General features: G+C 42.1%; 2 protein-coding genes across 4 annotated transcripts in view; one reads left to right on the plus strand and one right to left on the minus strand.

Moving 5' to 3' along the window:
* LOC141762077 (uncharacterized) overlaps positions 1-15,774 on the plus strand; it is a 296,685-nt gene extending 280,911 nt beyond the window's left edge. Inside the window, exon 10 of the transcript XR_012592720.1 lies at positions 15,702-15,774. The gene's annotated coding sequence lies outside the window, so the exon portion shown is untranslated. The remainder of the gene's footprint in view (positions 1-15,701) is intronic.
* The window catches only part of sox5 (SRY-box transcription factor 5), a 244,146-nt gene that overhangs the window by 198,772 nt on the left and 18,479 nt on the right, over positions 1-26,895 (minus strand). For 2 of the 3 annotated variants that reach the window (XM_074625939.1, XM_074625941.1), the window contains exon 3: positions 5,860-5,924. The gene's annotated coding sequence lies outside the window, so the exon portion shown is untranslated. The remainder of the gene's footprint in view (positions 1-5,859; positions 5,925-26,895) is intronic. The other variant, XM_074625940.1, reaches the window with a different exon arrangement.

Below are 26,895 nucleotides of genomic sequence, written 5' to 3' on the forward strand. Positions count from 1 at the left end.
GCCTGCTGGCGTTCGCTGAGCAGCACTTTGATACTAAAAAACACCCTTGATTATCACCGGGTCAGGCTATAGAATGCACGCTCTTGATGTTTAATTGATGCGGCTATTTTGTGACAGTTAAATACGTCACGCTGGCGTTTTGATCTCCCCACTATGCCGTATCTTATAGCAGCAGAAAAGCCATTGATGTGAGATTCATTTGTTCTGCGCCGCAAGTAGTGATCCCCTATTTGATGTGAACGCACGTGGTTAATCTTTTACTGTAACACTGTGCGTGTCAAACGCTCCTGCTCATCAGCATGTAATTCTACTTTTCTACCACGAACAAAGCAGACAAACTATGATAAATTGGCGTTAAATAAGTAGTATGTTCTGGCTGTATAAATGAAAAAAAACAACACTACAGTGTCCCTGTGTCGAAATGTTGTGAATCATGGTGTGTTGTATTAATATTCCTCAGAGATAAAGGCAGTGAAACCGCCCTGCCCGCACTCTGAGGGAATACTATGAGAACAGTATGTCAGTGGGCAGATTGTTTGTATGTGTGTGTGTGAGTGTGTGTGAGTGTGTGTTTGGAGCAATGGGACCTGAAGGAACACCGCGAGGACAATCTGTCGCCCCTCCGCCTGGGCCCTGGGTGACAGATGATGTGCTCCCACTGCTGAGCAGTGTGTGTGTATGTATGTGTGTGTTTGAGGGGGGGTTGACCGTATGGAGACAGCTTGCAACAATAACAATAGCTTTATTTCAGCCGTGTCGTCAAAGGTTTCAGATGTTCCAGCCAAAAATAATACAGAGATCATCCTTGTCCCGTGTCAACGAGCTTCCGCGCTGCTGAAGTGTCTTTAAGCACTGAATCTCTACCGGCTCTACGTGTGCTGAGCTCTGACATTCAAGAGAGAATTCATCTTCATCATGAGGTAAAGGTACCCTGTGGAAACACAATAACTAACGAACTAACATGCAACTATTGGAAAATACACATTAAGTGACATACATTTACAATGTGAGGAAATGCTCAAACAATACTACTAGGGCTTTCAAAGTTAATGCGATAACGCGCTAATGCAAATTTGTTTTAACTCCACTAATTTCTTTAACGCATTAACACAAATTGTGATTTTTAGATTGTAGCGGGCTCGGTTTTAAATCTAGAGTGAAGATACTGGCATCATATGAAACTAGAAAAACTAAGATATCCCTTGGTACCAACCATGTCATACTAGCTTGTTGTGAAAGAGGTTTAAATAAATTACAAAACCAATTTAATTTTGAAGTCGAAACAGTTTACATGCTTAAGGCCTCTACAAACCGGGGGCGTGACGACTAAACGACACAAAAATGCGGAAAAACTCATCTGCGAATATTATATGTCTAGGGCTTTTATTGTGAAAGGTAAGGACGGAAGGAGTGGATCTGGTCTTCGCTGCCTTTGTCATGGTTGAAAGAGTAATAAAGTTTGCCATCTTGGTTCGGACTATGGAGCCTCCGGGTTGTTATTTCATTAATATGCCTTTATTTGCAGTGCGAAAGCTCCAAAAAATCAACTTCATTCCGAACAAAAGTATGTTGCATAATATTCAAGTTCTGTGTGAAAGTATTCATGACAAAAACAACAGTTCTAAAAAAATGTATTGACGTGCGAATTAAACCGCACAAGAAAACCGTCCATGTGTAAAGGCCTTTAAAGAGGACGTGTGGTCAAACACTACACGATATAGCGTGACAATACTGAACATTGGTTTTAATATTGTCTTGTGGCACAATGCATAGGAAACCAGATGGATAATTGTCCTGCACAAAAGGGGAACCAGTACTTTTTCACAACTTTATTCCAGTTCCTCTGTTGACTTTATAATATCAGCTACGTGTTAGAACACAAACTGGAAGTTCCTTGGGAATCAATAAAGTCTGCTATCAAGGCCCTTACAGTATGTTTGCTCTTCTGAGGGGAAAGTAATAGATTTATGGGAATATGGTTTCAACTTTGAGAAACCTAAAATGCTACACACAGCACCTTTAAAAGGCCAGACAGTCCCTTTGAAATCCCACGTATTCTCAGCCACTATCTCCCAGCTGTGCGTGGCTGCAGTGACCACAGGCTAGTCTTCTTAGCATTACTCACCATTGTATTTACAGTGGATCCCAGGGATAAACTCACCCTTTGTTACCAAGCACTTAAGACCTGACGTGTGCTGTATACACACTGCAGAGTGGGGGTGGCGTGTGTACGTGTGCGTCTCATGCTTGTGTGTGTATTTCGGACAGCCGTTTGTCTCTTAAAACTCAAACAAAAGAGCGCACATCCTCCATCACAGCTTTATCTGTTTATGCCATCAGCTCCTCAGCACCCACATGCCTGTAAACACACCAACCCACCCACTCTGCGTCTCAAACACACACACACACACACACATTAGAAAAAGCAAGCACCCAGGTGGGGGCCAATGCCCCACGTCTTTGAAACGGATTAGTCCCGGTGGAAGTGAAGAGTTCACGCATGTGTCATGTGCGTTACGGTGTGTGCGTGATTCCAGCGGTCACAAGATTTATGGAATATTATGGAAAATTATCCAACTCTCTTAAGAGAAGTCATGGACTATCACATACAGTACATACACACAAAGATATGAAAGTAAATGTGAATGTTGAGTTACAGAGAGGTTACTCTTTCAACCACCTCAAACTTCTTTTAGTAGTCATTTAATGATGGACGGCTGCACTAAAGATGTTTTATAAGACAACTTTGTTTGTTTTTTAATGATCTTTGCATGTATTTATTCTCTATGTATCTATTAGAAATGTGAAAACATTTTCCAAAGACAAACAAGGTGTAGGGCACGCACAGGCAAAAAACTTACAGCACAGGTGCTGGATCAAACTAGAATTACCGCCGCGTGATTGATCGTCTCCGCCAACAGGTCAAGTTGCAGTTTACGTCCTTGTCTGACCAAAATGTCATCACTTCATAACTTTATCCTGTAAGATATTTGTGTGAAATTGTCATAAATAGCATATGAATTCTTGAGTTATGGCCAAAAGCGCGATTTGTGAGGTCACAGTGACCTTGACCTATGACCTCTGGCCTCCAAATTCTAATCAGTTCATCCTTGAGTCCAAGTGGACGTTTGTGCCAGATTTGAAGAAATTCCCTCAAGGAGATTCTGAGATATCGCGTTCACAAGAACGGGACGGATGGACAGACAACCCGAAAACATAATGCTCTGACTTTAACTATGCTGAAAGTTTCCTTGAATGCGTCACCAAAAGTCTCTGCTTGCTTCTGCATTGTTACTCAACATCAACTACAAAATGAGGGTAAAAGAAAGTTATATAAGTCTCTGTAGATTCATGAATGGAAAGCAAATGAAAGAGTGTAATTTAGGGGCAACAGCATGTAGGTGAGCTATTCACAGAAAGTGTGTCTGTCACATTGACTCATGGTCGCAACCTGCTCTCCAGACCTCCTACGCTGACCCAGAAGTCGAACGGGGGAACCAACACACACAACAAAGTGACCCAGCGCTGGGGCCGGTGACCCCGTTAGCGGAGCCCCGTCAGTACCCCAGTTTTCGCTCCGCGGACATTAAAGACGACCGGACTGGATGGAAACTGCATCGAACCCAAGGGCTCCATTCTGAGGCTGCCCGCTTGGCCTTGTTTCCTGGACGGAGCAGAGAGGAGCTAAACCCATATGTCAGACAATATAATGCCCTGTGAAGCATGCCACTTCAGTGAGTGTCTGACAGGAAGGAGAAAAAGAGCACACACACACACACACACACACACGCACACACACACAATCTGATTTGAGGACAGGGCTTTCTGGATGGCCGCTCTGGCAGATGAAGAGACAGCAGTGACATAAAGTCTGTTTCAGTCAAAGTGTCAGTGTTGGTGAGTGTGTGCATGTGCATGTGCTCAAGTCAATGTGTTTACATGCATTTGTTTGAAAGTTTGTGTTTGTGTCCAATAAGAATGTGCATATGCTTTTTTTGTATATGTCTACTGGGTGTGTTTGTGCGTCTCAGCGGGCCTGGCATTGTTACTGGGCCATACTTGCCCTCTCACACACTCGACTCATATCTCCCCACTCTTTGTCCCTTGTGCAGATGGCATGTGGGTCTTTGCTCTTCTATTCTGTCCTCGTGGTCCCTCAGTGCTGAGTCTCTGGGCTGGCGGGAGCCATATGTCCCGACTAAACTGACCTAACTCACACCTCACTGTCAATTTACCTGTGTGTGTGTCTCTCCACTTTTTCTTCCCACCTTGCGTCTATTTTCTTGTTTGTACTAAAAATCTTGACAAAGTAGAGGAACAATTTGACCACAGCGGTATTTCAAAAAAATAAATAAAGCAGGCTCTGTGTTGAAGCTCCATATGTCTCTTTTGTCTCAGCTGTCCTTTGCCGTCCCACGGCTTTCATTTCCCGAACAAACCATCCCATTCTCCCTACCCTCCATATGCTGTTCTCTGACCATCTACCTCTTCGGCCCTCTCACCCCTTTGCGCTCCAAGTGTCCCAGTTTACACTCTAGTTCAACTCCCAGTGTTGGAAAATGTGGGGAACGCAATGAAACAGGCCGAGCATCTGAGCAACGTAGCAGCAGAGGACACATGATTCCTACTAAGAGAACAGACAGCATGGGTGTTGGTTAAAGCTTTGTACGGTGCTGCACTTATGCATACATGAGTTGTGGCAAAGGTCAAGCTAACATTCACGAAACTCTACTTCATCCCAGTGCACCTGACACCAAAATAGCACATTCTATTTCAAAATCCTTCTTAAAATCCCTGTTTTTCTTGCTTTTTCTGTGTATATAATGTTTTTTTGTGTGAAGCAACTTGACAAACCTAAAGAAGCACCGATTGGATTGTTAAATATTTGGAGTTTAACATGACTGCTTCCTGTCTCATCTGCGAGGAGTAGGTTGCTGTTACTCTACTGAAAACATAAGAGTAGTATGCAGAAGTTGGAAGGAGGAAAGTTGTTCAGTCTGTGAGTGTACACGGTAGAAAGTTGGTGAAAAATAAACACTGGTCATGTTGCTCTCTCTCTCCCTCAGGAGATGTCAAGTCCAATGAGGGGATTTTGTTCCTTTAGTATTTACTTGTGTATCTGGGTTGTTCGTCTCAGTCCCCCAGGAGTTTCCTACACTGCTTTTGTGAAACCCCCATTTCTCAAGAGGACGAGAGTTTCCTGGCATGCTTTGCATAGTGTTGCTACTGTATTTTGTATACTATTCATAGAGAGGAATCAGTCTGGAACTTATGAGTCACAAAACTTCGGACTGAATTTGGACATTAGCCTCAGTATAAAGAAAATTACTATATCAACTCTTCTATATTAAAGAATAATACATGAGGATATATTGCATTATTAAATTAGTCTTTTTTCATCAGTGAACCTCACAAGATACATTAGACGCCTCTGTACTAACCACCCCTCCTTCACACAAACACCCTCCTCCCCCTTTACCCTCCATGTCAGATGTACAGATATGATGCTTACTGGCTGCCCACTGGCCCCATAGAGGCCAGCTGAGAATGCCGATTGGCTGGATGCTGACTGTGTAGTCATGGAAACTGACTTGAGCCCTGTGTGTGACCTCGCGAAGGCCACATAAAAGCTGGGTTACAGAGAGAGGGAGAGGGGGGGGGAAAGGGTCCATGTGTGTGTTATGAAAGAGAGGGAGCGAGCATGACGGACAGCATCACCCAGTTCAACGAGTGTTTGTTTGCCATAGTTTTAAAAGCAGCGTCCCTTGAGCACTTACATATTTAAATACAGAATGTCTGTGTGTGTGTGTGTGTGTGTGTGTGTGTGTGTGTGTGTGGCGTATGAAAATAGCAGCTGACCTACAAGCATCCCAGGAGAGGTGGCTCTGCTGAAGAGTGGATGCCCATCGGAGACGCGACCGACTCTGGTAAAGAGAAACAGAGAGAGATTTAGAGACACGGCCAGGTTGACAATAACATGGCAACACACACACAGAGATAAAACACCGCTACAGAGATGTTACGGTGGTGAGAGGAGAAAAAAGAGGACAAATGAAGTGTGGAGCAGATCATCAGAGAGATTGAAGGAGAGTGGAGAGCAAAGCAGAGAGGATCAAACTGGGGAAAATCAATGACTATAAGAGGAGACTGAAAAAAGAGAGACGGGAACTCTCAAAGATGAGAAAGAAGAACATGAGGAATAAAGAGTAGAAGAAGAAGAAGCAAGGTATAAAGGGGAAGATCTAGCTATAAAACAATAAACTAATACCGTATGTGTAGGCCAGTAACTCAACACTTTGAACAAGTGTTTGTTCTTGTAATATCTTTTGTGTTAAATATGCAGAGCAGAATGAGTCCTTCCTCTCCTCCAGGGACTCGATTCAACACCGGAGCTCCCTTTTTTTTAAGAGGCTGTTTAATAATCTTCCAAATTTGGAAATTGCACTAGTTAATTGTTTTGCTGTTGCGGTTTGCTTTCATTGTTTCAATTCATTGTGGACTCATCCTGGAGTCAAAACTCCAGGAAGTCACTGCACACAGCCAAGAAATAGTCTGGCTCATAACCCACCATGAAACCACAAATTGACGTTTTTAAACTAGCATGTTAATGAATGAGCTTTAGAGGTACAGGTAGGGGGGGTTGTTTACTTCAGAGAGAGCCGAGCTAGCTGTTCCTCACTGTTTCTGATCTTTGCACTAAGATAAGCTAAGCCAAGTGGCTGTAGCTTCATATTTATTCCACAGACGTGAAAGTGGTATCGATCGGCAAGCATCTTCAGTAATTACGGTATTTCTGCTCGTGATGCTCCGATACCGGATCGGATATCGGGCCGATACTGACTCAAATAGCTGGATCAGGTATCGGTGACAACGGGGCCGATCTATTGAAGACAATTCTGTTTATATACCATATAAGTTATAGACTGTCATTTTAATTCCTGTTTAACTTTTGACCAATTTGTTGCTGCATTAAAAAAAGTTTACACTTGAATTTTAACTACTGTTAATTTGAAGACTTCTTTAGTTGCTGGTGTACAAATTAGTATTTTAATAATAAATAACGATTCAGTAAATTTATATCGATGTATGTATTTGTTACATTTCGTTTTACAAAGTTAAGAAAGCAATGTTTAAGTCAAGCCTGATGTTGCCTTACACATAAAAGAATGATCCCAGTCACTTCCACACAGTGAGGCATACAGCTTATTAATAAAACACTGGGATTTGATCGGTACTCGGTATCGGCCGATACCCAAAGAACAGGAATCGCTATCGGTGCAGCCCTAATTTCTGCACAGTGTCAGATAATGATCAGGCTCCACTAATATTATTATAATCGTATTATACTGTTAGTAGAATTAGATTCCTGTGGTGACTGCGTAGGATTGTTTCTGTCTCGAGTGATCCAAACATTTCCAATAACTGCAGAGCGTTGTAAAGTCCAAAGTCAACATTTATTGAGAAATGAGATATGTAATCATTTCCAAAATATACAACATGTTTTTATCTAATGAAATATTCTGCTTCAATCCATATTTGTTGGGGTTTAGCCTTTCAATAACTACATTTTCACTGCGGTCAAAAACCTGTTTGCTCTCCCGCTTGCCGCACACAAAGGGAGGCACGCACCTGGGGGGGTTCAGCTTTCCTTAGATATAAATAAGGGGGGCTTCAAGGAAAACAGGCTGTGAACCACTGCAGTGGGCTACAGTCCAGTCCTGACCAATGTAGTAGAGTCCAGTTTGTCCTATTCCATCCCAGTCTGGTCCATTCAGTCCTGATTCAACCCTATCTCTTCAAACCTAGCCAGTCTTGCTTGAGATCAAATGGCAAAAGCCAAGATGTTACTTATAACTGAATATAAAGTGGGTGAGTATCTTATTTTAGAGTGTTAAAGGGTGTGGTTCACCTGCAGAGGGAGTCAGGTGCTCATAACTCCTTACTACTTACACACACTTCTTCACATGTGTAGATGGAAAAAAAAAACATGCTCACTGATACACTTGTGTGCAAACAAATCATCCTTACACTCTCAAAGGCACATCCAGTACGGACACTGTGAACATGGACACAGCTAATGAAGCCGGGGGACAAAGACAGCTCATTACCTGTGTGAAATACAAACTGTGGGTAAACATCCAGATCAGTGGATCTCCTCTTGGCAGGCCTCGGCTGCCTTTCTGCCACGTCCAGCCGCAAAAACCGCCACCCTCCTCCCCTTGTTCCGACCCAACACCTCCCTCTTAAACATCAGCCATTAGATAAACACTCACACACACACGCACACACACACACAATCCCCGTTCCATTTATTACTCTTTAAAAAGGTCACTGTTTTCTCTGGCTAAGCGCCCCGCGCTATTGATAATTTTATGCATAAACAAATGGCAAATTTGTGCCACATAAATATGTATTAGCAATTAATAATGGTGGTGTGTGTGTGTGAGGGGACGCCAGGTGCATGCCGAGTGGGGCTGGCTGGCTGGCTGGTTGGCTGGCTGGCTGGTGGAGCCACAGAAGAGCTGGACTGGTGGCTTTATGTTGCTAGCTGGTCTCCCTCTCCTCCACTGTGTCTGCACAATGGCCACTTAGGCACACACCAGCAAAGTGACACACACACAAAAACACCTCAAACACACACACATGCAGTACACCCAAACACCCTATAAAACCAGCAAAGACACACACAAGGATATAGTTACACGATACACACATACGGTGTATTACACCCGAGTTAAATTTCAACTTCAACACATTTGCATGTAAATACACAGGTGGACAGGCACACACACACACACACACACACTAAGACAGGACAGCATTTGTGCACAGAGGCAGGCCTGAGGGAGTGATGGCACAGCGGGCTTAATGTCCTCTCTCTCTCTCTCTCCCACCTGGAGAACAATGCATCCATTACATTTCACACACCACTGGGAGCAAACACAGGCTTCAGTCGCCTAGGTGCATGTCTGCTTCACATTTTGAGTCCTTCTCCGGGTGCATCGTATTTTTATCGAGCAGCTTACTTCACGTACAGATGATATTGCTTCAGTTGTTGGCCAGTTTAACAGTTACAATGAGTCAAAGGTAGCCCTGTTTCAGACTGCCTCATCCACTGTGTTCCAGTTTATGTCCTGTCGCAGTGTATGTGAGTGACATAAGCTGACAAGAAGTTAACGTGGACCCAAGCTGCTGTCTATATGGGAACCATCTGGGACTGTCTCCCACGCAGGGGATGAAACAGTCCTGCATGGGGGCTAAGCTAAAGGATGTGTTAGAAATGTATCCATTGACATTTAATTAGTAAGTGAAAAACGTACAAAAAAAAGTTATTACAGCACGAGAATCTGGAAAAAGTGAGAAAAAGCAAAGAAGAGACTGCATAATCCCAACCTATTGCACCCTATATTTTCCCTGTGTAAGTTTCATGAAATCCTGGTGTGGCATTAGTGCAATATGACTGCTAAGTTATTGAGGGGCAAAACACCATCATTTGACACCGATAGCACACACCAGACACTTCGTACCGACAGAAGTAGTCAACATACAGAAGCCTGTATGTGCCAAATGTTATGAAATCGCCTTTTCTGGACTATTAATGTGTGCTAATGCTGGGAGATAGGACACTATTAATTAGGATGCGGCGATGCGGAGGGTTAAGTTGACTTATAAGAGCAGGATATCACATCATAGCATGGTAACCTATTGCACTGTGTGACTTTTTAAAGGTTCCCACTGGAGTTTTTGACCTCTAGCAGCACTGTGGAGCTGTTTTTCTATGAGTGAGTTTTGTCAATCGCGTGCACATATTCCTGCCAATGGTTTAACACTATTCCACTGATCAACAGGTGGCGGTAACATACCAAGATATGCAGCAGTACACTTGCAAAGGCAGTGAAGAAGACTGCAAGTGAGTAAGCACGGATGTAAACAATGATGCATTTAAAATACTTTCAAAAATGGGCTTTGCAAATGTTTTATGGAGGAAGGAAATGCACTCGACAACTTTGTCAGACCTCAAAGATCCAATGTGTGCCAGTCACACAACGGTAATTAGGTCAAAGAACAGATAGGTAGCCGCATTTCAGTAGCTACTGCAGTGAGAAGACGAAAATGATTAAAATACAGTGTAAACCTGATGAATACATTTGACCTCAGTTGATTTTTAGGACAACAAAACCAGCAAGGGATATCTAAAAAATTTATATATATATAGTGCAGGAGTTGCAGCGGCTGTGTGTGTGTCCGTCCGCGTATGTGTGTGTGTTATGTTGTCCGTCTGGCGTGGTGAGAGCAGGCTGGCTCCCCCGTAGAGCACTATCACTCTGCTTGGCTAAACACAATCACACAACCTCAACCCGACTCAAACGGCCCACTGAGAGACGGAGAGAGAGAGAGAGAGAGAGCAGGGAGCCTACATGGATATATATAAATATATATATATGTGTGTGTGTGTGTGTGTGTGTGTGTGTGTGTGTGTGTGTGTGTGTGTGTGTGTGTCCTATGTGCACTTGTAGGACAAAAGGCAGCCCCATCTGTTCCATTGTCACAGGGTCTTTAATACGGATCAGATAAACATGACATTTGGGATGAGTGGCCAAGCTCACGTCATAAACCCTGACATCAGACCCTACTCTGTGTGTGTGTGTGTGTGTGTGTGTGTGTGTGTGTGTGTGTGTGTGTTTTAAGGCGAATGCATTTGTGTCCTCCTGTTTCTATCAACCTGAAAAAGCAGTGCAAATTTACCGGTATGTATGCTGTGTGTTATTTTCAATCTTACCACTATTTCAATCATCTGTCTGAGTGTTTGTCCTTTCTGTGTGTGCACTGCTGTTGTGTGCACCTTTAAGTGTGTGTCTGTGTGTGTATGTATTAGTTGTATAACCTGCTCCCATTCTCAGAGGTGCAGGGCAGGGCTGACACACTGGATGTGTGGCGGCTGTGGGAGGATTAGCGGCCCATTGGCCTAATCAGAGGAGGTAATCAGACTATTCTCTATCATGACAACAATCAGCCGAGAGAGACACACATCTGCCTATTGAGCTCAGCTCTAATGCCATAATAGTGATGAAACATCTGGTCATTTGGGGCTCAATGCAATCAAGAAGAGGGATTGGGACAGTTGCAGATGGCAAACCTATAGTAATTATCTGTTTTAGGCAACAGAGGGATACGCACAGCGCTCAGGTTCACAGGCCACCCTGCTGCAGGAACAATGAGCTCACACTGACAGAAACATGTCAGTGGTGCTGAAGAGAGAACACATTTGATTTCCATCATTCAAAGCACCTTTCTGAACTTTGAATTTGAAAGATAGACACAAATAGAAATAAATGATAAGAATACCAGTGAAATTTCACGATTCTCGATACCAATTCAATACTACGGTAAAAAACAAAAGTAAAACGATTAGGGCTGTCAATCAATTCAAATATTTAATTCATATTGATCGCGATTAATCGCAAATGAATTGCAGATTTTTTATCTGTTGAAAATGTACTTTAAAAGAGAGATTTGTCCAGTATTTCTCCTTCATACAACTGTATTTAAGTGTAACTGTATATAACTGTCTCGCCAAAAACTATATTTTACAAGATTACATTTGATCACATCATGATAGTTTTACTTCGCCCAATACTCTTTTACTGAATGAAGCCTAAATCCATCATAATGTACAGACAGTTAACGTTACCCGTTAGTTGGTAAGCAGCATAGTCCTGCACGGAGATAACAGCTTACGTTAACCCCCTTTTGTCCTGCCGATTTCAATACGGATTTGTTTTTCACAATATAGTATTATAAGGTAGTGAGTTTACTGTGTCCCAAACACATTTTCTATTGTTCCAGGGATTATGGGATTACAGGACACCATTAGTCCCGAGCCCTGACGGTACGAGTACCGTGATGTTTTCAGAATTTTGCCATCGACTTGGTACCGGAATCAGTTCTCGTGACATCCCTTCACACAACAGCCTATTTCTTTTTCTGTATAATTTTCTGACCATTATCTGTAACTGCTTTTTGTCAAAGTGTTCATGCTTAAAATGGTCTGACAGGAGGATGACATCTTCATTTTAATGATGACTTTAAAAAAAAAAAAAAAAGAAAGCAGAGTAAAAGTTCAAGTCTCAGAAAATTCATCTACAACACTTTTGATATTGATTAATTGTATTTTTCAAGTCATTTATGAAGCGAAAATGCCAACATTAGTTGGTTTCGACAACTGAGTCTTGATTTTCATACTGACATGAACTAAATCCAACGGCTGCCTGGTGTAATGGTCTAAAACCTCCAAAATCATCAGTGTGGTTTTCAAAGCCACTAAGAGGCAACAAACAACACATGATTTAATATATTAAAACTGAGCATCAATGTTCAGTAGTTGTGTTTCATAACCAAATGTGAACTCTTCACCCCTGAGTTTCACACAACTCACTCTCTCTAACCATGGAGCAGCAGAGAATTTCATTTGTCAACATCCCCAATGAGACTCAGGGCTGTCCTACAAACACCAACATCATCGTCTGTACAGGTGGATTTGAGGTGATGATCCACAGGCAAAAATACATCAAGCAGTGTTTGGCCATGGATAGCTTTGTTCCTCAGAGCTCGCTGTGTTATACACATTAATACTTTCCCATTTTCCCATCTGCTGGAGGAAATGCTGCCAACATCGGCGTTACCCTGAGAATATTTCATGGCAGCCGGGGGTGGAGATAATTTGAGTTTTGAGACCTCGGTTGTCTTTTGTTCTTCACTTCTCATACCGAACCCAGTACAGTTTTTTTAGTCATTTTTATATTTGGAGGGATTAGATGTGCTATAATTACCCATTATAAAACGGGTAGCTCAAATCAAGCAATCTGAATGGTTCATAGGCGTGATATAATTCCCACATATCACTGCTATGACGTGTCTAACCTTTGCACTTTCAGTATCACTGAGAAAAAAATGTTGAAGGGCACTGTTTTACAAATAAAAGCCTTATTAAACTCTGTTTAATAGGTGATATCAGAATCAGAAATAATTTATTGATCCCCGGGGGGGATTTACAGTTGTCCCATTTTAGAATAAAAATATATATATAAACATAGAGATGTTATAAGAAAAACAGAAATAAGAATAGAGATGACATGTTAATATGTGAACATTATCATTTTATAAATGCAATATAAAATGAACTATCAAAGAAATCACATAAACTTAAGTATCAGGGACATCAGATTACTGAATACCATTTATTTTTTTTAATGAAAATATTTTTACGTTTTTAATTAATAAAAAAAAAAATTTAAGTTCCATGATCCGTCATCTATTATTTCATTACTTTTCCTGATTTATTTTAGATTTTTTAGTATCGGTATCGAGATATTTAGGCAGGGTATCGTATCGAAGTCATGATTTTGGTATCGTGAAAACACTAGTTAGTTTTGTGCAGAAACAAGTGATTTGACATTGTTGTCACTTCTTCCTGGTATAGAGTATTAACCTAATATCTAAAAGATGTCATAACATAAAGTGAACCAAACACTGGAGTTTCAAGAAAGGATTCGGCTACTACAGAGGTTTTCCCCCAGTTTGTTTTGCTTTGCCCAGCCCACTCAAACCAAAAGTGTAACCAACTACCGCCACCACATTCCACAGTGTCTGAAGCTGCAGCCGAGTGGGCCAAATTACCTGACTAACTACACAATCACACAGAGAAACACACATGCGTCTCTAGTCTAAGGGGAAACTGACCCCCTACGGGATACCCCCAAAGAGTTACCGAATTAATGTGTGCCCGTTTGTGTGAAGCCTCGTGTGTGTGTGTATGTGTGTTTCCTGTCTGGCTGTGTGTGTGTGTGTGTGTGGCTGCTCTGAGACACAGAGTCCAGTCAAACGCTCCAGTGGAATAAAAGAGCCATTGTTCACCAAGGTGGTCCCTGTTGGACCTCCAATCCTACCCCTTTTACACACACACACACACACACACACACACACAGACAGAGACATATACATACATATACAGTACACTCACACAGTTTGTAGGCCGCCACACAAACACACATAATACACACTCCCCTCTGCCTAATCACAGCTTTGTGCTGGAGGGTGCCTGTTGCACAGAGGTAAATATTTGGGTGTGGGATGTAAATGCTGGTCTGTGTAAATCACACACACACTCATGGTAGTCTGTGCAATTCAGACAGAGCTACTTCCTTCCTGTGGGGTGATGATGTTTAGTCTCACTACACCGCAAATCTGATTGGTGCGTTTGATCTCGTCCACTTCCTGTTTAGGAGCACCGTGACCCGTCCTGGGTCTAAGATCTGGAATCAGCCTTCACCGGGTAGATTCATGCGCACCACATGTGGGAGGGTTGATAGCTAGTCTGAGATCAGATCTGTCTGCCCGACGGCTGATTCATCCCAATTGTCTGCGTCATCTGGCAAATGGGACCAAACTGGATGAATGAACCGGCTGAAAACTGTTGCATCATCTCAAGACTTGTTTTTTTGCCACGGGGATCATGTGCAGTAGGAAACATTGTTTGTGGTGATGCCATTTTTTTTTTACTTCCAAGATGCTTGTGATTCTTGTTCAGGCTCAGTCCAGCCTGAGCATTATCACAACTATCAAATGGACCCTAAACATAACCAGACACACAAAAGACAGTGTGACCAATCTATAACTGAAGCATACACTACACACACCCCTAAAATGTTTCTTAGTTTGCATGTGTGTATGTATGGTGTGAGTGTGTCGGAAGCTGCAGGGCATAAAGGGGAACATGAGACTAACAACTTTAAATGCAGTATAAGCGTTTTGACAGCTTGCTTTGGTGCATTCATACACTAGTTATTTACAGCATTTAGGGAAGGAAGTGAATGAGATCTATTCAGTGGCATTCTGTGATAACCCATTGTATGGTCAACTCAAGTTTGTGGGAAATTGCTATAATATGTTGCTTTCATTGAATAGTCACATAGCCATTCACTATTATAACAGTATAACAGTAGTTAATGAGTGTACATCCTATTTTACTGAAGAGGTGAATCCAAGTGTAATCTACACTCGTACAATTACACCACACCAAATTCTGTTCTCAAATTTAACACTTAAAAGCGTCTTCAAGGTATCATTAAATATGTATTTTTCAAAATATTTATTAATCTTTGTTTTCGAAATCCACATGAACCACTCTTCTTCACATCGGCGTAAATTAGATCCACCGCACAGCACTTATTTAAAAAGAAGATACGTCACTTTTAAAGCTGGTTCGCCTGTTATTCACTGTTATTTCCTTCTTACAAAACAGTGGTGTGTTGACTGCATGCCAAAAGGCCAAATTGCCTCGTAAGTTACCATGTGACCAGGTGCTGACAAACAATGTAGCATTTAAAAGGCTATTTTTTTTTTTAAATGGAGTCCAGTGCAGTGCTCATTCCACGTAAACTGCACCAGGGTTACATTACATCGTATGAAACTACAAAACCTAAGGAACCAAACATGACATACTAGCTGGTCTATGGCGAAGAAAAGGGGTCCCTTGACCTCTGACCTCAAGATATGTGAATGCAAATGGGTTCTATGGGTACCCACGAGTCTCCCCTTTACAGACATGCCCACTTTATGATAATCACATGCAGTTTTGGGCAAGTCATAGTCAAGCCAGCACACTGACACACTGACAGCTGTTGTTGCCTGTTGGGCTGCAGTTTGCCATGTTATGATTTGAGCATATTTTTTATGCTAAATGCAGTACCTGTGAGGGTTTCTGGACAATATCTGTCATTGTTTTGTGTTGTTCATTGATTTCCAGTAATAAATATATACATACATTTACATAAAGAAAGCATATTTGCCCACTCCCATGTTGATAAGAGTATTAAATACCTGATAAATCTCCCTTTAGGATACATTTTGAACAGATAAAAAAATATATATATATATTTTAATTGATTGACAGCCCTACTAAAAACACAAAAACATCCGTCAGCCCGTTAGCGTGTCTTTCACTACCGATCCTGTTTGTAACTGGTACCGACAAAGTCATCTTCACTTCACTTGTTCAACTCACTTTAGCAGTTTAGATAGCAGACACTTGACTGTCCTGCTGTTATTACAGACTAGCGGGGGTTCCCGTTGGCGGCCCGCCAGGCCTGAAACACTGACAATATTTGTTATTGTGATGCAATAAGTACTTTAATGTGAAATAAACAGTAAATAAATAGAAAGATAACAAAATATGTCTATGACAGTGCCTGCTATGACTCAGCCAACAAGAACTGTGGACTGGCCCTATCTTTCTCATAATACAAGAGTGCAACCACCAACCAGCACATTCATGGTGGATTTTTTTTAACCGTCTGTCAATCTGATGAAACACAGCAGTAAACCTCTTGATGTCCAGACCAAACAAAAGCCTTTGTGCAGGCAAAGGCTTGCAACCACTTCAATACAAACTGCACACTGGACAACTTACTCATCTAACTGAGGCCCTGGCCTCAGGAGAGGAAAAAAAAACAGATCACATGGTTGAGACAGTTGCTGGTTAGATGCTGAATGCCCTTTTATCTAAGATATGAGGAGCAGAAAATCTAGATTACACAGCAGAGTTTATCTTTAGTCAGAAATGAATGAAAGCTATTGTACTCAATGTCAGATAATAAAATCAGGAGATAAATTAAGCGTGATTTATTAAGGGAAGCTCAAGGGTCATGTGACACAAGTGCATACCTGCCTACACCCATTTCGCCCGTATTTCAAGGCCTTCCCGCAACCTGGCAACCCACAACCAGCTGTTAGCTTAGCTGTTGTCAAAATGGCTGGGCAAGACAGCGTTCCGCCCAAAAAATATAAAAGACCTGCAAATTTAAGAAAAGTGGACAGAACAGTTTATACTGACTCAAATAGCTGGTTCGGATATCGGTGACAATGGGGCCAAAATCTCCATATTTGTGAGACTGAAAAAAGCATTCTCTGTCATTTTTGCATGAAAAAGTTCTCAAAGCCCTCAGATGTATGAAAATATAATCTAATGTGTCATTAAGTGGATTCAGTGGTTTGACTTATTGGTAAGAGGTAGTCATTTATGAGAACAATGTAAAAGCAGTAGTTAAAAAACACCATAAAAATCGCACCTCCCGCCCCTTATCACCACTCTCTGCTCCGTTGTCCTAAAATAAAAGATGTTAAGAGTGAGACACCTCTTTCAGAAGAAAAGGGAAGCAAAAAGGGACGTGTCACAAAGAAAAGCCTTGAAAAGAAGAGGAAGGAATTGAAGACGAATGTGATTTTTTGCTTCTGAGAAATGACACAGAATGTCACAGAAACAAAGACAAAGTCACATTCACACCAGTGATCTTGTGATGCTCTCTTTAACAGACAAACACAGACCCCAAAGCATGACACAATTGCTGAAATATAACATCTTCTTTTTGATACAGTAAACCAGGAGTTTAAGACACGCCGCTTGAAAGGGAACACCTTTAAATTTCAACGTTGAATTCTGAGGTTTCTATACAGTTTGGTCTGCAAGAAACAGGAGAGAGAACTTCCTTATGTACCAAAATTACAATAAACAAATATAGAAAGAAAAAGCCACTGCCTTTACTCATTTATTAATTTTCAGTGACGCAAAGTGTCACATATTTGTCACACCTATTTGCAAAACTGGTGTAATTTCTTCATATGATTCAACAGGTTTCAGATATTGTGCTCTAATGTAATTTCCCTATCAACAAATGATTGAACTTGTCTGTTAAAACTGCAACCGGTGGCATACAGAGTAAACTGCAGTTACTAGAAATGTAGGGAATGTCTGTGTAATGCGCTTTCATTTGTTTACAAGAGTTATACGAAATCCTCAAGTTTGTGCAACGTAGAGACATACAGTTAACTTCTCCGCATAAAGTCTAAAAATTACACACATACGCAATATTTCAAAGACATTTGGTAAAAGCAAAATAAAAGCGTGTGACATGTGTTGAGCAACTAATATGCCACCAGAGCTCCAGTCTTATATCTTTGATATAAACTAGACAGTCACCGTGGAGGAGGTCAATTGTGGGAAACACTTGTTTGTACTCACTAGACTTGACTGTTTGTATTCAAGTTTGCTTTTGACAGCTGTGGGCTGACACACACACACTTACTGCAGGGTTCAGTGAGAGCTCTACGGACCAAGCGTGAACTATGGATTTGTGGAGGCCGGGATCCATTGCAGATTTGCCCTTTTGACCCAATCATTGAGAGTTATATATAATATATTATTTTGTACAACAACTTCTGCAATATCTGCTTTACGTAAAGAGGAAGAGGGAAAAAAGAGGAGAATAGAAGAGGAGAGTTCCAGAGTTTCCACAGTCACACAACCGTCTAGTCAAAATTTCTCACTATGTCCAGCACTTTGGTTTCAGGACGAGGGAACTTAAAAAACTGACTGCTAGATAAGCTCAAATTGTCCAAATGGAACTTACACTGAACGTTCGAGCTGAACTGACTATACTGAATCACCATTGTCACTGCCTGAATCTGTAGCTTTTAGCAGTGGAGCTCCACTTACTGGTGACTCAGAGCAGTGAAAGAGCACCTGTGTCAGCTCAGCTGTGATACTTCCTCGTTAAAAGCTTAATAAAAGGCCACAAAAGCCACAGAAGCAACGTTGAAGTGATCAGGCTGTTGCCAACAGCTGGCTGCTGAGCTACTAACGTCATGTGCAGTGCTTGTGTAGATATTTGGAACCAGCAACAGGCTGAACGTCTGAAGAGAATCATGCGTCACGGTGTTATGGAGAATGATGATTTGTCCAGTGATGCTCTGGACAGTCTGGATTGCTCATTTTCTCTCCTGAGATCTGGCAACCCAGAAGCGAGATTGGGAAGGAAACATCAACGAGACAAAACGAAGTAAAGGACGTACTAATGTTGTGCGCGCTCTGCTCCTACCGCCTACCTGTTGCACGTTTCCCTTTTGGCAGTCGCTAGACACACATGGACACTTTACCCCACAGAGCGGTGACAGGGAGAAGAAAGGAGGAGGAAGGTTGATAAAAACACTTAGGGCTGTCTCGGGTTTGACAGGGTGAGTTAAACACACCAAGCACAGATCCCTCCTCGTGTCCACACAAACACACACACACTGATGTCTCTATTCATTTAGACTGTCACACTCACACACCCCCAAGAGATCTCACTTCCTCTGTCAGCCCAGCTAAATTACAGCTCTCCTTCTTCCTGTCTATCTCTCTTTTCCTTTCTTTCTGTCTCTCTAACCTCCGTCTGAGAGACAGACAGCAACAAAGACACATGCTTGGCATGTTGTCTCTCCGGCTCTAACACAACAACCGGTGTCGGAAGACGTCTGAGAGGACCAGATGCGCCGCTTAATGTTTTAATGTGATTAAATGTTCCGAGTGAAACAACGACATTAGGGAGAGAAATATCATTTGTGAGGGGGTTGTGTGGGTCAGTGCCCTGGTCTGCCCTCTGAAGGAGGACAAGGGCTGTCTCATGGTTCTGCTGGCTCACACCAAGATAGCTCAGCTGGTTACACTGCTGAACTTATCAATGTGGACAATCCGAACAGAACTCACCTGACTGTCAGCCAAACGAATTAGCCAAAACGGCAACAACAACAACTTCGGTTTCTATGCCAAATACATTGAAGGCATTTAATTGCGTCATTAGGGAGAGAGAACATATTGGAAACTTGTGAAATTATTCGTACATGCATGTGGTACTAAATGATAAGGTGCAAGTTACATTTTCATGTCTTTGTCAACATGCTATCAAGTCAACAATGAGTTACTATTTAACAAGATTAAGGGCGCTTTCACAAGCCAACATTTAGTCCGTTTTAATCGAACTCTGGTGCAGTTCGTTTGGGCAGTTGTGAACGCAGTAATCGTACTCTGGTGCGGACAAAAACAAACAGTCTAAGATCGCTTTCGAGAGGTGATCTTGGACCGTTTCCAAGGGAACCAAAACGCAGGCTGCCTGTGTGGGCATTTGTTGAGATGGACACAGGTAAACAACAGGATAACATGACATTTGGCCCGAAGAGGACGTGCAGAATATGCTAATTAAAGTCCACAAAAATAGTGACACTTATAAAGTCCTTGGAGATAAACTGGAGGAGAAGGGAGTAGATCAGTGCCGAGTCAAAGTGAAACGACTTCGACAGCAGTATATCAAAGTCTGTGATTCCCTGCACAGAAGTAGCAGCTTTAAAGATGAAAAAGATAAATTTGTTCCTTCGTACGCTCCCCTCAGCAACTTATTTTTTTATTTGGTGCGTTTTAATTTGTGCACTGTAAAACTGAACCAGACTAAATAGAAAACAAATGAAAAGTATCAGTTTCACTCTGATTCGGCCCAGCCAAACGGACTGTGGCTTGTGAAAGCGCCCTGAAGGCTCTTGCACACCAGCAGCGCACGTCAATATATTTTTTCACAATCCGAATCATTGGGGAAATTTAAATTTTAACATCACAGTAGCATTAGATTTGTAACATACATGTATGCACAAGGTCTAGATGCACTGTGTTTTAGTGTTTGTAGCTAAATGCTACTTTACAACATCTGTCCACAGGAGGAGAATAACTCACATTCAGTCATCTGACACATTTCAGCTGCGTTTTTTCCATCAATCTGCAGTTTGTCTGACTGTACAGATATGCTTTATTAATTTGAATCAATACTACTGTCTACACCGGTCACGATACAGTCTACAGATAGAGTTTTCTTAAGCTTTGTCTTTCGTTTTTTCCGTCACTTATGCAAAAGTGCTTCTGAGTGCAGAGCAGAACTGTGACCGGACAGATCCAGGAGCTGCTGTGCTGCTTTCAATATGCAAACTTAAGCTTAAAGCTATACTTCATAATAGCTCACAATAGTTTATAATAGAAAAAATAAGCCAGTTTATGTACACTGATGTAGAAAAAACAGCAAATGAAGTGAATAAAGTCAAACCAGATCTTATTAATGCCATAGGTAACTGAGAAATATAAAAGCCGGAGCTAAGTGGACCTGTTTTGCCCAATCAGACTCATGCTGAGAATCAAAGCTATGGGACAAACTCAGATAAACTGACAGATCAACCTAGTTAAAATGAAATGCATTTAACTGATTCAAACATAAACAGATGTCTACAGATTAACAGGACAGTCATTCCTAAAGGAAACAGACCGTTTGTGTGATCTGTTATGGGAAAATTTCTCCCAAAAATAAAACTTACTGAATTTCTAAAGGGTAGAAATACTTCAACTGCACATATATGTCTCATTCACACATACACACACATGTACATCACACCCAGAAGTGGAACAAGAGCCTTAATTCTATCTCAGCGTGGTAACAAACGCTATTCAAAAGAGATTAATTCCACAAGAGGATTATTCTCCACATTAGAGATAATAGGAAGTAGGGTGGGGGGATGGTGGACAACATTTGATCTCACAAACATCTAGCTAATCCCAGGTGTAACACATGTTGATGTTCAAAAGGCAGCCGCATGTGTGCGTGTGCATGCTTCGAGTTTATGCCTTTGTATTCTGTGTGAGTTACGTGTGTGTGTTTTCCTACCTGCTCTACTTTAAGTGTGTGTGTGTGTTTGCTGTGGGTGTGCGGATGCTGATACATTCCCGTAGGCCAAAAACAGCAGCTGTGCCCCCCGGCCTCCTCCTTACAGTGATAACATTGATGTCAGTTTTGCTGCCATTTATCGTTGACTGACATATCCAGTTCATGAAAGAGCTTACAGTCGCTGTTCTGAACGTGCCGTGTCAGGCTGGAAAAGTCCTCCGTCGCAAAAGGAAGTGATGTGATTTACATTTCTGATAGAAGCCACAGCGATTTGTTTCAAGTTAAAAGAAAAGGAGCTGGGTAGTAAGCATGGGAGAGTAGGAAAGAGCGCCAGCTACAGAAAGTTCATCGGAAAATCCCAGAAATAGGGCGCAGCAGTCCCGCCCATACTGTTTGATTGACAGGTGAACTCTGGGAAGCACAGCATAGAAACTAGGGGAGTAACGATACGTTTCTACGATACGATACGCATCACTTTCCATGGTTCCGATACAATTCAATGACGATATTTGGCTCATCTAGAGCGATACAATACGATACGATACGATACGATACGATACGATATGATACGATACGATACGATTCAATGACTTAAAATCGATACAGTAACTTTTTTTTGCAAAGAATTCAATCAGTGTGACTGTGAAATAAATAGCTGATACTGGACAGTGCAGGTCAGGATTCCTCAAAGTTTTTCTTGAAAGGGAATCAGGGATAGATTAATTATGGATATAAACAAGTAAACAATGATTAATGGCAAATACATACACCTTTTATTTGAAAATAATAAAAAAGTGCAACTTTAGGACCCGCTGCGTCAGTTCTTAAGATACAAGGGAGTGCAATATTTAACAAAAAATAAAATAAACCAACTTCTATTCAAGTTAAATTAACAGTGGTTTAACCCTCTGCTTCTGTCCTCATTTCCAATATAAATGATAGAGCAGGGGTCTCCAACACGTCGCTCGCTCGCGACCAGTAGCTCGCGACCAGTAGCTTGCGACCCGTTTCTGAGTCGCTCGCCAAAGGTTCAAAGAATATGTAAACAAATTTGATGAGACAAAGTTACTTGAAATATAAGCCTAATGAATGTGACTAGAGTTGCAGCTAGTGATTATTTCATTATCGAACATTTTACTGACTACTTTCTTGATTAACATGTGACTTAAACGCCCACTGAAGTGAAGAAAACATCAGATAAGGAGACTGTATCGTTCCTGAAAATATGACATGACACAAACATAAATAATATTCTGATATTCGTATGACGGTCATTCAGGCTTTAAGATAGAGACACACACAAACACATGCTGACTCATGTTAAGTGTGTTTCAACACAAACGTGCAAAATATTGCCTCTCTGTACGTGTCTCTCTCTCTCTCTTTCTCACACACAGACAAATTCTCTGGAGCCCACTTAACATGAATGGCCTCTGTCTTGATCAGCTCATCCCTGAGACTAAAACACACACACACGACCTCACATGCATGCACACACACACAAAGAGAAACAAATAAGACTTCTCATCACTTGAACTGCATTGTCTGTCTAGGCAGAAGTAATCAAATCAAGGATGTCTCCCTCCTTTTTTCACACTCTGGCTCTCTCTCTAGTTCTCTCTTTGTTTCTGTCCCTATCTTCCTTTCTCCATCTCTACCTCTAATGAGAAGCTGGCTGCCACTCTGTGTGGCTGTTTGGTGCTCATTTCAAATGCTTCCCCACTCTAATGAGGGTCAGGCAGCTTGAGTTCCTCCAGGTTAATGTTGAACTACAGCAATGAAACTTGCATTTTACACCCAAAAAGTCTTATACGATTTATAACAGATTTAAAACAACTGTAATGGATTGGGGTGGGGGGGGGGGAAATAGAGTTTGGCAGAGGTAGAAGGAAGTTACCGCGTTTATTGGTGTAGTCAGAGTGACGTGATGTCTTATCCGCTTCAATAACCAAAACAAAGCCGCTGTGAGCCGAAGCGAGAAAGCAGGGTCCAAGGGGATATAGCCTGAACCCTCACATTTTAAGTCCAAAATGGTAAACACTACACATACAGTAAAGTATGGAAACACTTTGGGTTTAACACATTGCCAGGAAAAGCAGAGCTAGACATCACGGCTAAAGCTGCATGCTAACTCTGTCATGAACAGGAAACGTTATCGTATCGCGGTAACGTGCGGTCAAGCCGGCCGTCGCTCTCATCTTCGTGGTCAAATCAGCCGACGCTACAACTGTAGAGCACCCATATACTGACATTTATGTTAAATGCATTCAAACGGCCCAGATGGAGCTGATCATGGATGCATAAAGAGAACGGAGCTGACGGGAGAGCTAGCGACGGACTTGGCGAAGTTAGCGGAAGTATACACGTGACTACATCCGTTTTTTAAAAAAGGCGTTAACAAACTCTCTCATGTGTTGATTTAGTCTCTTAGAACAGAAAATTAAATGCTATGAAAATTAATATCTATATTTAATTGTTCACCAAGTGTCAGCATGTGTCTGAGTGATGCTTTTCTATTTTGTTTGTTTTCTACTGTAACAAGAGAATATATCCAGTAGTTGTAGGCCACCAGTAAAGCAGGAACGGAGGTGTAACACTTTACCTTAAAAAGCACAAAAATAACAATTTTACCACATGCACTGTTTCAAAAGGTGGTGGTTAGTACCTGAAGGCACCTTTGTCAGCTCAAACAGGAGGAAGGCACAAGGAAGAAGCCTGCACTGTAATGCAAAAAATAATTTTCCAAAATGACATGTGAACACGGCTGCGAAAGACACACACCTTCGCGTAAACACGAGGTGGCGAGATGTTTGGACGGGCCGACTGCGCGCTCCTCCCTCCGCCTGCACAGAACTCGCAGCGCCGCCTAATCATCGTCATTACAGCTGTTTGAAAAACTGTTTCCAAACAGGCAATCAAAGCCTGTCTGGATAATTAGCGGAGGGGAAGACGTCTTTGTGAGCGAACGGCTCCTCTCCCTCCTCCCATTGCCACCAATCTGAGAACACAAAATCAGATCTGTCTCCTATAAGAAACACACAAAAAAAAACCTGCACATGTGTTTTTTGCATGTGTGACTCTTAGTGTGTTTGTGTGTGCGTGCGTGCGTGCGCGCACCCGTTGCACTTATTGTGCTGCCGAGACAGCTTGACTGAAAACAAACTGACAAAAAACATTTGAAGCAGAAAAAAACGAAGAAAAAAAAAAGAAACACGCACACACAACAACCTGTCAAGAGCGAAATGCCTCTAATTTTTCTGTCATCTGCCAGCCGTTTAACAAGACGAGAGCGCTCTGCCCCCACACTCCTTCTCCGAGCCACGAGAGACAGAGATGGAGGGAGGAGGAGAGGGAAAAGACGAAGGTGGGAAAGAGACAGGAAAAAGACATATCTGATGCTCTGTATGTCTCAAATCATTCGACTCACTTAACCTTTCCTTTCTCTCCAGGTTGTGCTCTTCTCTACCTCAGACAGTGGAAGAACAAAGTGTATATTTGTAACTATCAGGGGAGGCAGGGTAATAAGCACTTAGCCATTGGCCCCGTCTCTCTAAGACCAAACCTCCAGCTCTCTGCCTCCAGCGCTCTCTCTAAGGGGGAATGGTGTTTATAGTAAAGGTCCTGTTCACTTTAATATGGCACATTATGCTGATGCTGCTGTCAGCTTACATGAGGGCGCAGGCGGTGTGTGTGTGTGTGTGTGTGCGTGTGTGTGTGTGTGTGTGTCTCAGCATGTCTATTTCTGTGTATGCTGGCTTGTAAATTCATTTGTGTGCATGCATGTGTACATTTACAGCAAGTGTGTGTGTGTGTGTGTGTGTGTGTGTGTGTGTGTGCGTGCGTGCGCTGTCAGCTTGCCTCCTCTTGCTCCTCCAGCGGAGCTGAGGATCTGTGGAGACAGGCGGATAGATGAAATATTTAACTGTCGTGTGTTTAAAAGAACAACAGATGCTTTGTTCTGCTAATTAGCACTTAGCACAGAGAGCAGAGCTACAGTACGGTTGTGTGTGCGTGTGTGCGTGTGTGCGTGTGTGTGTGGAGATGGGATTGTTATCCTAACTCAAGCTGGGGCTTTAAGCAGCCCCACTCGACTTGCCAAGTCCAATCGTGTTCGCTCTCCACCGAACCTGGTGTTACAAGCAGGTATCCAGCGGAACAAAAGGTGGTAGAGAAAGACCTCCAGCCAAAGATCAGCACGAGGCAAACAACGCGTTTATATATCGCAAAATTTGTTTTGATTCCATAAAAACAAACATACACCACTAAAGGTGGTGATTTGAGGTGGGTGGGTGGGTATAGGTTGGTCATTCTTACAGTCTGCCCCACACTTTGGTACAGACCAAGGTAACTTGATCATTTCTGTCAAGATTGCCATTACATGATATGCGCTGCTTGCACGCAGACACGACGTTGGGGTACACTCGCTGCATTTTTTTAGATGGGACGATTAGTCGCATAAAGTATTAGATTTTTTATAACTTAACGACTATTTGAAAAATCTAAAATCATGACCCATCCCTAGTTAACCACTGACATTATTTCAGTCATCTAAATAAAAACCCATTAAAAAAAACCATTGACTTCCAGACGGGGGAGTGGGAAGTGCTAAAATGCTAACTCATTTCTGGGTTTTAGGACCCATTCCTTTTGCACTCTCTAGTACACTTCCATAGATATGATTGGATGCAACAAGTCAGCTGGTAGCCAAACAGGTGAGCCAGTGATAGTGAATATATGTGGAAACCATTGCAATTTTGGCATCAACAGAACTGCTGAATCCTCCACCCGTGACCCAGTGGAAACTACAGTGTACATCTTTGACATTTTGCTCGAGTTTCTATCACTCTATAGTGACTTATGAGGAGCGCATTAGTGCAATAACCTTAAATTCCTGAGTCATCAAAGTTCACAGTAGAGCTACCAAAGCAGAAGTACAATACCGGTATTAGTCAGCCTAAAATGATAAGACATAAGCAAGTAAATGCAAGGAAAAGAAAGAGATGTAGGAAGGATTTTCTCACTAGTCCTCTGGAATGCAGTTTGGCTTGAGGTAAAGTAGACAAGCAGTTGTGGAAAGACTGCAATCCATTAGCCCAGCACAGCACAGCTCAGCTCAGCACAGCACAGCTCAGCTCAGCTCAGCCCAGTCCAGTAGTTTTGTCCTTATATAGGGCAGGCTAGCGGACGGTCGTATAACACCCGAGTCAGACTCAGCCACAGCAAAACATAAATTAAGACGGAGACAACGGGGGCTAGTCCGAGAAAAAACACAAGGCTAAGACTGTCTGCTCCGATTCTGTCACACAAAACAAAAAGAGAAAGAGAG

The sequence above is a fragment of the Sebastes fasciatus genome, chromosome 23, assembly GCF_043250625.1.
Source record: "Sebastes fasciatus isolate fSebFas1 chromosome 23, fSebFas1.pri, whole genome shotgun sequence".
Lineage (NCBI taxonomy): Eukaryota > Metazoa > Chordata > Actinopteri > Perciformes > Sebastidae > Sebastes > Sebastes fasciatus.